Source organism: Tamandua tetradactyla, chromosome 4 (assembly GCF_023851605.1).
Source record: "Tamandua tetradactyla isolate mTamTet1 chromosome 4, mTamTet1.pri, whole genome shotgun sequence".
NCBI lineage: Eukaryota > Metazoa > Chordata > Mammalia > Pilosa > Myrmecophagidae > Tamandua > Tamandua tetradactyla.
In genome coordinates this window covers 51,253,886-51,267,414 of record NC_135330.1, presented here as the reverse complement: position 1 = coordinate 51,267,414, position 13,529 = coordinate 51,253,886, and positions in this window count along the sequence as shown.

The window sequence follows — 13,529 nt, the reverse complement described above, 5'->3', positions numbered from 1 at the left end:
AGAGACCTAACACTTGCAAAATGGTAACAAATACTTCCTTAAAACTTTTAAATTCCAGACACTGGCTAAAGCACTTCACTGATATTTGCTTGCTTAATCCTCAAAGATAGGTACTATTTTATACACTTCATGGTATTCATAGGTAAGTAAACACAGCTTATAAATACATATATAAACAGCTGATACAGAAACAGATAAATTATTTTCTCACAACCAATAATGGTTAAAAACTAAAATTAGTCATATATATGTATATACAAATACATACATACGAAAGTATATATATATACACACATATCTTTAGATAAAGAGGGGGAGCACAAAGTCTGTGCTTAATAATACAATAGATATAAAGTGAATTGTTGTATATTTAAACTTCATTCTGCATTTTCATAGACTGACTGGACTGTAAATTAAAATTTTGACATCAGGAGACCTCATGTCTAAAACACTGTGAATACTGTTGTGCCACATGGCAAGCAAGCCTTTTTTTAATGATGTTTTTTTTTAAATAATGTTTTACACATCCCTTATAAATCCATTCAAATAGCAGTGAATTTGTCTTTGATATGAAAATGTCTAAGTTGACCATATGTGTCTTTTAATTGAAAACTTTGCAAGGTATCATGTATGATGAAATTTAATTTATTAGTTTGTATGATTTTATATTATGAAATTATTATTATGGATGCGTATATATTATGCTACATTTGTCTTAAAATGCAGATTCATACTGTTCTGGTTTGCTAAAGCTGCAAGAAGGTAATATACCAGTTATGGGTTGGTTTTCTCAATGGGGATTTATTAGTTTACAAATTTACAGTTCTAAGGCCATGAATATGTCCAAATTAAAAATCAAGAGGAAGATCCTTTCTCTGAGGAAAGGCTGCTGACACCTGGGGTTCCTCTGCTCCAAAGAAAGATGCATGGCATCATCTGCTGTGCCTTCTCTCCTGGTGCTGGTTTCAAAATGGCTCCTTCAGCTCCTGTGGGTCTTTTTTGCTTCTCTCAGGGTGCTTTCTCTCTCAGCTTCCCTGAGCTCTCTGAGATTCATCTGTCTTTTACCTTCTCACAAAGAACTCCAGAAATGGCATTAAGACTCACCTTGAGGGGACTGGGCCACATCTCCATGGAAACAAACTAATCAAAAGGCATGACTCAAAAATAGGTCTGCCATAGGAATAGATTGAGAGAACAGTGCCTTTTATGGGGTACATAACAGCTTCAAACTGGCATACATACTTTCTAGAGTAAAAAATCTACTACTTTATTTTTATATAATTAACATTATTATTATTATTATTACTGGAGAAGTTGTATATTTATAGAACAATCATGCATAAAATAAAGGATTCCAACATACTGCCTAAAAACCAACACCCTGCATTTGTTACAATTGATGTGAGCACATTATTATAACTGTACTATTAATTAAATTTCATGATTTAAATTAAGGTTCAATTTGCATGTCAGTTTCATGGGTTTTTGTTTTTTTTAAAATTATTTTGTAACCCTTTATACAACCTTGCATTTCCCCTTCTAATCATAGTTAGATATGTATTAAAGTGCTGTTAATTGCATTCACTACTGTTGTGCTACTGTCACCATCATCCATTACCAAAACAATTCCATCATTCCAAATAGAAACTCTGCACATTTTAAGCCCTGGCTTCCCATTCCCTATTTCCATCTTACCCCCACCCCTCACCCCATGGTAACCTATAACCTAGATCTGACTCTATGTGTTTGCTTATTCTAATTGTTTCCAAACAATGAGATCATACAATATTTGCCCTTCTGTATATGTTGTATGTGGCTTATTTCACTCAACATACTATTCCATACACACACACACACACACACACACACACACACACACACACACATATATATATATATACCAAATTTTGTTTACCAATCATCAAATCATCAGTTGATGGATACTTGGGTTGCTTCCATTTTTTGGCAATTGTGAATAATGCTGCCATGAATACCAGTGTGAAAATTGCTGATCAAGTCTCTGCTTTCAACTTTTTTGTACGTACATCTAGAAGTGGGACTGCCGGGTCATATGATATTTCTCTACTTAGCTTTCTGAGGAATCACCAAACTGAATTTCACAGTGACTACACCATTTCACATTGCCAACAGCAATAAATAAGTGTTCCTCTTTCTCCACAACCTCTGTGACATTTGTTATTTTCCTTTTTTTCTTAATAACAAACATGCTAATGGGTGTATGTGTAAAATGGTATCCCACTATGGAATTGATTGGCATTTCCCTGATGGCGAGTTATGTTGTGCAAATTTTCATGTGCTTTCTGGCCGTTTGCACATCTTCATTTGAGAAATGTCTTTTCCCTTTGCCCATTTAAAAATTGGGTTGTTTGTCTTTTTTGCTGTTAAGTTGAAATATTTCTTTATATATTCTGGATATTAAATTTTATCAGATATATAGTTTCAAAATATTATTTCCCATTGTGTAGGTTGTCATTTTACTTTCATGACAAAATCTTTTGAAGAATAGAAGTTTTGGACTTTGGTCAGGTCTTGTTTATCTATTTTTTCTTTTGTTACTGGTACTGCAAATGATAAACCATGGCTTATAAAAAGGTCCTAAAGATGCTTCCATATGGTTTCTACTATCCTGTTGGGTGTTCTCTGAGCTTTTTGGATGTACAAATTGACATCTTTTGCTAAATTTGGGGAGTTCTCTGTAATTATTTCTTTGACTATTGCTTCTGCCCCTTTTTCTCTTTCTTTTCCTTCTGAGAATCTCATACTGCATATATTGGTGGACTTGATGGTATCCCATAGGTTATTTTTGCTTTTGATATCTTTTATTTTTCTGTTTTTCAGCTTGAAGTCTTTTGTCTTCAAGTTAAGATTCTTCTTTCTGCCATTCCAATCTGCTCTTGAAACTGTCTTCGGAAATTTTCATTTCAGCTATTGTGTTCTTCAACATGAGTAGCTGTGTTACCCTCTTCATAATTTCTGTCTCTTTAATGTGATTCTCATATTGTTCACTCACTGTTTTCCTGATATGCTTCACTTATTTATCTGTAGTTTCTTTCATCTTCCTGAGCATCTTAAAATCATTTTGTTGAAGGTTTTGCTCAGTATGCCCACATTTTCATCTTCTTTGGTGTTCCTGAATTTTTATCCTCTTCCTTTAGATCAGCCATCATTTCCTGGGTTTTTTTGTTTGTTTGTTTGTTTGTCTTGAATTCTTTTCTTGCACATGTGCATTTTAACATTTTAAGATGTTCAGTCTGGGGTTTATTCTGGGTTTTGCAACAAGCTGGCGATAAGACAGAAGTTTTTTTGAGCTTCAGTCCTCCTATCAGGAAGGTTGTCTAAGGCAGATGTAGTGTGTGGGGTTTTTCCTGTGTCTCTGTCTTGTCCTGAGCTTTTGCTTGCTTGCTGTTTTGGAGTTATGCTGTTTACAGCAGTTTGGTTGCCCCCTTTGTTTACCAAAAGACAGACCTCCTCTCCTGAATATTTGAAGCAGGCAGACGATTTTTTTTGCATGGGCACACACCAGGAAAGCAGGCAGACTTTTATCTCCAACAGTCCACGTCTACAGTTTTTTCACACCTTTTGCTGTCTCATGCTGCTTTTGCCTGGAGGGAAAATTCTGGTGGGAGGATAACCCCAGAAAAGTTTTTATTTATTTATTTTTTTATTTAAATTTTTATTTTTAGCATGTTTTATTAGATAAGTTTTTTTTTTTTACATATGCACTCAGTAATTCTTAGTATCATCACATAGATGCATGATCATCATTTCCTAGTACATTTGCATGGATTTAGGAAAAGAACTAGCAAAACAGCAGAAGAGATATAGAATGTCAATATAAAGAAGAAAATTAAAATAATAATAATAATAAAATATATATATATAAAAAAGAAAAAGAAACAAACAAAAACAAAAGATACAAACAAACAAACAAAAAAAACTATAATTCAGGTGCAGCTTCATTCAGTGTTTTAACATAGTTACATTACAATTAGGTATTATTGTGCTGTCCATTTTTGAGTTTTTGTATCTAGTCCTGTTGCACAGTCTGTATCCCTTCAGCTTCAATTACCTATTATCTTACCCTGTTTCTAACTCCTGCTGGTCTCTGTTACCAATGATATATTCCAAGTTGATTCTTGAATGTCGGTTCACATTAGTGGGACCATACAGTATTTGTCCTTTAGTTTTTGGCTAGACTCACTCAGCATAATGTTCTCTAGGTCCATCCATGTTATTACATGCTTCATAAGTTTATTCTGTCTTAAAGCTGCATAATATTCCATCGTAGGTACATACCACAGTTCGCTTAGCCACTCGTCCGTCGATGGACACTTTGGCTGTCTCCATCTCTTTGCAACTGTAAACAATGCTGCTATAAACACTGGTGTGCAAACGTCCATCTGTGTCTTTGCCCTTAAGTCCTTTGAGTAGATAACTAGCAGTGGTATTGCTGGGTCGTAATCCATTCTGCCAGTCTATGTCTTTTGATTGGGGAATTCAGTCTATTAACTTTTAGTGTTATTACTGTTTGGATAATATTTTCCTCTACCATTTTGGCTTTTGTATTATATATATCATATCTGATTTTCCTTCTTTCTACACTCTTCTCCACACCTCTCTCTTCTGTCTTTTCATATCTGACTCTAGTGCTCCCTTTAGTATTTCTTGCAGAGCTGGTCTCTTGGTCACAAATTCTCTCAGTGACTTTTTGTCTATAAATGTTTTAATTTCTCCTTCATTTTTGAAGGACAATTTTGCTGGATATAGGAGTCTTGGTTGACAGTTTTTCTCTTTTAGTATTTTAAATATATCATCCCACTGTCTTCTAGCTTCCATGGTTTCTGCTGAGAAATCTACACATAGTCTTATTGGGTTTCCCTTGTATGTGACAGATTGTTTTTCTCTTGCTGCTTTCAAGATCCTCTCTTTCTCTTTGACCTCTGACATTCTAACTAGTAAGTGTCTTGGAGAACACCTATTTGGGTCTATTCTCTTTGGGGTGTGCTGCACTTCTTGGATCTGTAATTTTAGGTCTTTCATAAGAGTTGGGAAATTTTCAGTGATAATTTCTTCCATTAGTTTTTCTCCTCCTTTTCCCTTCTCTTCTCCTTCTGGGACACCCACAACACGTACATTTGTGCGCTTCATATTGTCATTCAGTTCCCTGATCTCCTGCTCAAGTTTTTCCATTCTTATCCCTATAGTTTCTGTTTCTTTTTGGGATTCAGATGTTCCATCCTCCAGTTCACTAATTGTAGCTTCTGTCTCTTTAAATCTACCATTGTAGGTATCCATTGTTTTTTCCATCTTTTCTACTTTGTCCTTCATTCCCATAAGTTCTGTGATTTGTTTTTTCAGATTTTCTATTTCTTCTTTTTGTTCAACCCATGTCTTCTTCATGTCCTCCCTCAATTTATTGATTTGGTTTTTGAAGAGGTTTTCCATTTCTGTTTGTATATTCAGCATTAGTTGTCTCATTTGTTCCTTTGACTGGGCCATATCTTCAATTTTCCGAGCATGATCCATTATTTTCTGCTGGTGTCTGGGCATTTGATCAGATTTCCCTGGGTGTGGGACCCGGCTGGTTGAAAGGTTTTTCTGTGAAATCTCTGGGCTCTGTTTTTCTTTTCCTGCCAGTAGGTGGCGCTCGTGGTGCTCGTCTGTCTGCGGATCCCACCAGTAAAAGATGCTGTGGCTCCTTTAACTTGCCAATCCAAATCTTGCAGTCGGCCCGGGAAACCGCACGTGGAGGGGGGGTCGCCGGCCACCGCGGCTTGGGGGAGTACCGGTCCAAATTGCCCAGCTGGCCCAAGACGCCAAGCGTAGCGGGAGGGCCCCGCTCTCCAACGTTCCCAGTCGGACCGGGGACCCACGTGTGTGGAAGGAACCCCGGTCGCCAGCCGCCCCAGCCCGGGAAAGAGCGCGCCCCTCGGGTATCTCACCGCAGCGGATTCTCCCTGCCCGTTCAGCCATTCCAGAATGGGGTACGCTGTCTTTTTGGTCTCTGTCGTGGCTCCGGGAGCTGTTTCGTATTGTTTCTGTTTCTTTAGTTGCTGTTCTGGAGGAGGCACTAAGACCCACGCATCTTACTAAGCCGCCATCTTCTCCCTAGATCCCCAGAAAAGTTTTTATCTAGTCAGTTTTTCATACCAAAAATTGGGCCAGGACCCTATGAAATGTGTGCAGATAGGCTTCAAATGAGAGAAGATCAGAAAGGTGCCAAATTTTTTTTTCTGACAAATTCCCAAATCTGAATCTTCCTGGCCTGTTCAGCATATGCAGCCCTTCAATTTTATGTCTCCTGCAGCTCTGAGGATGCACTGGTCCTTTAAATTTCCTGTGCCCCTACCCCTGTCTGGGGAATGTAGATACAAAGGCTGTCACAGCTTTTGTCTGAACTGGGATGAAGCAACGAATGCCCTTGTAGCCTTGACCCAGCAATGCATACTTCCTGATCAAAAGCCTTGACTAGCAATTGGCCAGGCCCCCACCTGTTCTTGGGGAATAGGATTTTCATATCTCTTCCGGTTACCAACAACTGGCCAGGCACCGACCCCATGGCGACCTGCTGTGAGAGTGGGGTGTGGATACTGGTAGCCACAGTGAGGTAAGAGAAGTTTACATTTCTTTACTTCTGTCTGTCTTTTCTGGATGTTGTTCAGTGTTCTTGTGGCCTCTGGGCTTTCAAAATAGCTGTTTCAGGCCAGTTCCTGCCTGTTTTATAGTTGTTTTACTAGGAGGACTGAGTCCTGAATCTCCCTAATCTGCCAACTACCCTTTACATTATTCATTTTATAAGAAATTCCTTATTTATAATTGCATTGTCCTTTAATACTTTCTTCAAGAAATTGAACTTTCATGATACAACACTATTAGCATAAGATGCAACAATAATATTTTAATATTGCCTGCAAGCAGCCTATGTAAAATAACAGACCATAGCCCACAGTGCATATTTATAAACACAAATATCTGTGCTCATACATCAAAGGAACTTTAAAAATAACTAAGTCCAACAAGTGTGTTATTTCTTATTTATAGTACACATTGTTAAAATTTGGACCAATGTGGCTTAAAGATATGTTTAAACTTATAAAAAAACATATTTTAAAAATGAAAATCTTAAATAAAAATCAAGGGAAACAATATATGGCATTCATTATGACATACGATAGTCATAATGAATAGTTTGAGTGCTAGTTAGAGATAGACCATATATTTGATGCTAAGATTACTATCAGCTTACTTTGAACAGAAAGTCACTATTAATCATAGAATTTTTGATACACAAAATGGCAAGTGCTGGCTTATTAAGCAAAATATAGCTTTTTCTAGAATCACGACCAGAGAAGACAATTTTGTTCTGATTTCTTATAAGGAAAATATTATAATATGCAACTCAACACATTTCTATGGTTAAATGAAAATGTGGCTTTAAATTTCTTTCTTATAATTCCCTTCAATGTACACCAATGTAATCTGAATCATAGACAGTAATTTAATGAGGCGTACCCAGATTTTGCCTGATTGCATGTCCCTTTCAGAAAATGCTAAATCTAAAAAAATATTTTAGGATAATAATCTCTAAACTGTACTGTATAGCTATCAATCATGAAATTTTATAAAATTATTTTTTTTATGAACCAATTACTTGATAATATTGAATGGTAGTGAGCTTAAGGTTATCTTTCAGATAAATACCTGGAATTTAAAGTGTTCTATATTGTTGGCTACGTGCAAACATCATTAAGTATTCAGTTAAACAATGTAAAGCTCCTTATTCCTAGGAATTTGTCTTTGTTGTATGCTTTTATGATAATGGTGGAATCAAACAAGGACATATTACAAAGAATGAGGGGTGCATGGGATAGCCTGGGGGGAAGATTCAGTCTTTGCGATAACATTTTGCAGACTGATGGAAGGATGAAAGATTGAGGTCTTCAAGTTCTATGACATAAGGCAAAGATGAGTGTGATCTAAAAACATCTTTAAAGCAAATGACCCATACAGTTCAGAAAAGCAAAAATATTATCCCTAAAGAGCATTATATTTGGAGCAGCTTATTTAATTATTTTACAGAGGAACGTGACACGTATGGCTGGATTACTGAATACATTTTTTTTTCTATAAGAGACTTTTTATTTCAACAATTTCCTTGTCCCATAAAGAGAATAATTAAGCTAAGGTGTTATTTCTGGTTTATATTTAATATTAGAACCTGTTATGTATTAGAAAACCACTAGAACATGTCAAAAAATAACATCTGCATGAAGAAGGATATTGTTTTCAAGCATATTTAAACTTACATCAAACTATCAAAGCATGCATGAAAAAGGAGAGGGTCAAAAGAGATTAATGTTTTACCTCTCTGAAAAATATTACCTTTATTAACCAATTAAAAACATTACTATTGATCCTGACTTCAAAGTGGTAATCATATATTAGTTAGAGAAAAACCTTTATTCAAAAGGTGCTTTAGAATTCAACATAAAAGAGAAAATTGAAGGTCATAAAAAAATTATGATTTTCATCATGATTTCACAAAAATTAATATTTTACATAATTATTTAATAGCTTATGCTTTATTATCAGATCTGATGATCAAATTCCATTCTTCCCGTAGAAAAATATAGTTAAATGCAGACCTGAGAGCTAGACTGCAAGAATCTGCATCCCCAATTTAATATTTATAAGCTGTATGACTTTAGAAAAGGTAAAATGTTTTGACTTCAATTTCTTTATATGCAAAATACAGATGATAATTTTTACTTAAATGGATTGTGAGAATATGATAACAGATTATGACACATAATAAGTGCATTCTTTGACTTAGACTTTCAATTTGACTTTGATTGGATGTTGGAAGAGTTCTGTGTTAGTGTTCTCCAAAGAAACAGAACTGAACACAGAAAAACTTTCAAGGGAATTAGAGGAAAAACATATATAAGCAAATTAAAAATGTGATATAAAATGACAATTTCTTTTGTAAAGACTGTGACATCAAAGAAGGATAATAGGAGAACTGTTAGCATTAAAAAGAAAGCCATTCCTGAAAGAGAATAAATGTCACCTGATTGTGAAGAAGAAAAGAATTTATTCACAATTTTGCAGGAATGGGTGCACAAGCAAAATGCGGTGGCTGGCACCCCAAGCAGCCGAAAGCAGCATATTTATTCCCTAAACCTAGCACACAGATCCCTCCTCTGTTTCACTACTGATTGAATACTCCAGAGGTTACAGCCTATCCAAGCAACCTGGCAATTTCAAATTTCCCACTGAGAGTCCCACTTTTGATAATGCTTTACATTCCAGCAACCCTGGTTGTTATTTATTTAAATTTGTTTTTACCCATATAATGATTTGGTACCAATGCTAGGCTTGCATCAGAGGCCCTCTCCTTTCCTGGCCTGCAAGACCAACAGAGCTGTCTTGCAGCCCTTTAGTTAGTTAGTTCCATTTCTCTCATACTGCACAATTTTGCAGGAAGTGAAAACTAAACTTAATTTATTCTTACAGTTAGGAATTACTATATCATATAACAAAGTCATGTTAACCCCCAAATTACTCTTCTGAGAACAATGCATATGAGTAAAAGTAACAATTTTGTCATATGTTCAGGCTACTTGTTATCCAAACCCTGAGGTTGACAGAACTGATGTGCTAATTGAGGTTTTGTTTTGGTTTCTTCTAATCGGAATTAATTTTCTCCCTTCTATGTGATTTCTATAACCACACGGTATTGGGTTATAAGCTTTAGCCCTTAACTCAAGAGTTATTAAGGGGAGTTTCACATCAGTGGGGATTTCCAGTCATTTATGAAGTGTGGTAAAACAAGTTTCTGATCGTCTGCATCACATTTCAAAAATCCACAGATCAAATGACTTTCACTCCTCCAGTATATATATCACGATTTTATAAGCCCCAGTTTCCTACATTAAATGCATTTCTGCTTGACATACATAAAATAGTTCTTGTTTTCTTGACATAATTTTGAATGAAAGAGAATACAGAGCCCCAGAAATATTTTCAGGAAATAGACGATTAAAAATTACAGTTAATAATTGGTTATCTCTCCAGATTGTCTTGGAAAACCCTGTGAACCTCAGTGTTGCTTTCCATGATATACATATACAAACAATGCATTCGATTATCATATTTTTCAAAATAAAAAACTCTTTCAAAATAAAGCTTTGGAAGACTCACTGATTGCTACCATAAACCAGTATGAAAGGATCAGTTACTAAAAGACAATGGTGGGCTAGAAGCTTCTGAATACACTGAATAGTTTACAGGGTGAAAATTCCTCCTTTGGAACCTGGAATCCAGTCATAGACCTGGAATTCAGAAGATTCCTAGGGTGTTGTTTTAGCAGCTAAGAAAATACCATAAAATAGGTTGGGCAACATCAGGAATTTTGTTGGCTCCCAGTTTGAGAGGCTAGAAGGCTTGCTCCCTCCCACCTCAGTACCATCAAAATTTCAGAGACCTTGGAATGCTTTTATACTTTTCTATTCTTAATATGAAATAAAGTGGAATGAAAATATTAAAACAAGTAAAAGCTCTTTTTAAAAAGACCACCTTAAAATAGTAACAAAGTAAATGGATTCTTTATATAACTATGGAAAAAGCCATAGGCAGACCACAACAAAGAAAAAATACTTTTCTCCAATATTAATATGCAGATATAGTGTTCATATCAATATATGTGATCATGATAGTGATAAAGACAGCATTATAATTTTGTAGTAATAATTATAATTATTGGTGATATTATTTCATTAAAATCATCCTTTAGCAAATAAAATTTTTTTATAAATTCTGAATTTTGTTTTTATATTTATATTTGGGATATGGAAATTTTCTTTTGACATAGTCTCAAAATTTACAAAGAATGTCAATAAAAATTTCACTGTGTCAACATGCTTTGCAGCCATTTCAATAACATAATTAATCATTGAGACCAACTAGTAATGTCAGAATGTCCTATGTTTTTAAAAGTAGACATGTATATAAAATATTAATAATTTATGAGGATAATTGTGTCAACAGCCATAGTATGTAAATAAAAATAAAATTTTCCTAAAACATTTCTACTGGATTAAAGAAATATTGAACCAGCAGTACTAAAAGTTTAATTTTTTCTTAGTTCCAGATATGAATGTGTTAATAAATACAGTAATGCATTGAGAAACATCGACATTTTTTCGCAATTGAAGCATTATTGCCAACCACAAAAATTATGTGTTTCTTTATTTTTTATTTATTGCAAAGTTATCATAATGTTTGCAGCAAAACAAAATAAAACATTCTAATTACAATTTCCTTAGTTGTTAAAAATATCTGCTTAATAATTTCTGTAGAATTAAAATTATAAATCAACAAAATTCTGAAAAAATTAGATATAAGTGGTTATTTGATAAATAGATGATATTTTTAATGATGCTTTTTTGTATATTTTATACACATCATAATGTTTTAAAAGCACACTTCTGCACAAATAAGAGAATGAAAGTTAGTATGTCAAATTTCTGTGTTTTCAACAATATTTATTTGCTTAAACATACATATGCATTCTGATTCACTTTTTACATGATCAGAGCAATGACAGATTCAAATCACTAACAGTTCTTTGGAAAAAGTACAAATTAGTTATGACTTCTGTAGGGCTTTATAGAAACTTCTCTTCAATATATGTGCCAAAATTATTATGATTCACAGAGAAAGTAAAAATATGAATTTACTAGGTAATTTTTACCAGCTATTTTTGTACAATCATTTTATTTTAAAATCAAATGTAAATATGCTAAAAGAGTTAAAATATGAATGATATTGGGTATATACCAGTGATTATTTATCACGGATAAAAGATGGATTGGGGTATTCTTATTAATGAAATTTTCTAGATTCCTCTGGTGGGATGGGCAAAACATAGATAAAATAAAAAGAGACCAAAGTCTTGATGATTCAGAAATACCTCAAAAAGACTACACATGCATAAGGAGGGCATTGACTTTGAAATGCCATGGTCTTAAAATATTGTTGATGTAAATTAATACTAGAATTTTCTAAGATATTAGGCAGCATTTAAGCTTATTCTATTGTTTTTGTACTAAATAAAATTCACCAAGCTATCATCTGCTCTAAAATGAATAATGAAATAAAGTAATAAAATAAGAGTTTTCACTTGTTTCCTGTAAAACAAAAAATATAATTTTCATTTTCATGTCCTCCCTCAATTTATCGATTTAGTTTTTGAAGAGGTTTTCCATTTCTGTTCATTTATTCAGCATTAGTTGTCTCAGTTCCTGTATCTCATTTGAACTATTGGTTTGTTCCTTTGACTGGGCCATATTTTCAATTTTCTGAGCGTGATCCGTTATCTTCTGTTCGCGTCTGGGCATTTAGTCAGGTTTCCTTGGGTGTTGGACCCAACAGGTTGATAGATTTTTCTGTGAAATCTCTGGGTTCTGTTTTTCTTATCCTGCCCAGTAGGTGACACTCGTGGCACACGTTTGTCTTGCGGGTCTCACCAGTAAAAGGTGCTGTGGGTCCTTTAACTTTGGAAAGCTCTCGCCATGGGTGAGGTTCGCCAGCCGAAGCGGCTTGGAAGAGTGCCAGCCGGCCTGGGGATCTGAACGCGGGAGGGTTGCCAGCTGCCAGAGCCCAGGAGAGCGCCCGTCTGAATCTCCTAGTTGGCATGGGGCGCCAAGCATGGCGGGAGGGCACCAGCCGCCCCTGCCCGGGAGAGTGCACCGTTCCCAGCCGGACCGGGAATTCACGTGTTTGGAAGGGACCCCAGTCACTGTTCTCCGCAGCCTGGGAATCTCCGATCCAAATCTCCCAGTTGGTCCGGGGGGCTGTGCGTGGGGGGGGGGGGGGGGGGGCGCCTGCCACCACGGCTTGAGGGGACCGCCTGTCCAATTCTCCCAGCTGGCCCAGGAAGGAGGAAGGGAGGGACTCCGGCCGCTTGCCGCCCCATCCCGGGGTAGCCCACGCCCCTCAATGATCTCACCGGAGTGGGTTCTCCTGGCCAGTCAGCCATTCCAGGATGGGTACGCTGTCTTTTTGAGCTCTATCGTGGCTCCAGGAGCTGTTCTGTATCGTTTCTACTCCCCTAGTAGGTGTTCTGGAGGAGGAACTAAGATCCGCACATCTTCCTAAGCCGCCATCTTCTCCGGAAGTCTCTAGGGTTTATATTTTAAAACTTCAACTTCTGTGTGATATCAAAAGGAGGAGATGTTTATTTGGTGCAAGCTTATATTTTTGGTAGCACACTATCTAATTTAACTTGGATGGCCTGTTTAATTGTACACCATAATGGAATCTTGAATGGGGGTGAGATCTTTTTTGAACAGGTGAGTGTGATGCCTCAGTACATTCCAGAGTAGTTTTGGCAAAGAATAAAAAGGTATTTTCAAAATCCCATGAGGGACTGGGGAGATAGGAAGAAATATTTAACTTCCTCACCTAAGGAATTCCTGTTATGCTTGTAAACACTGGGGACACCC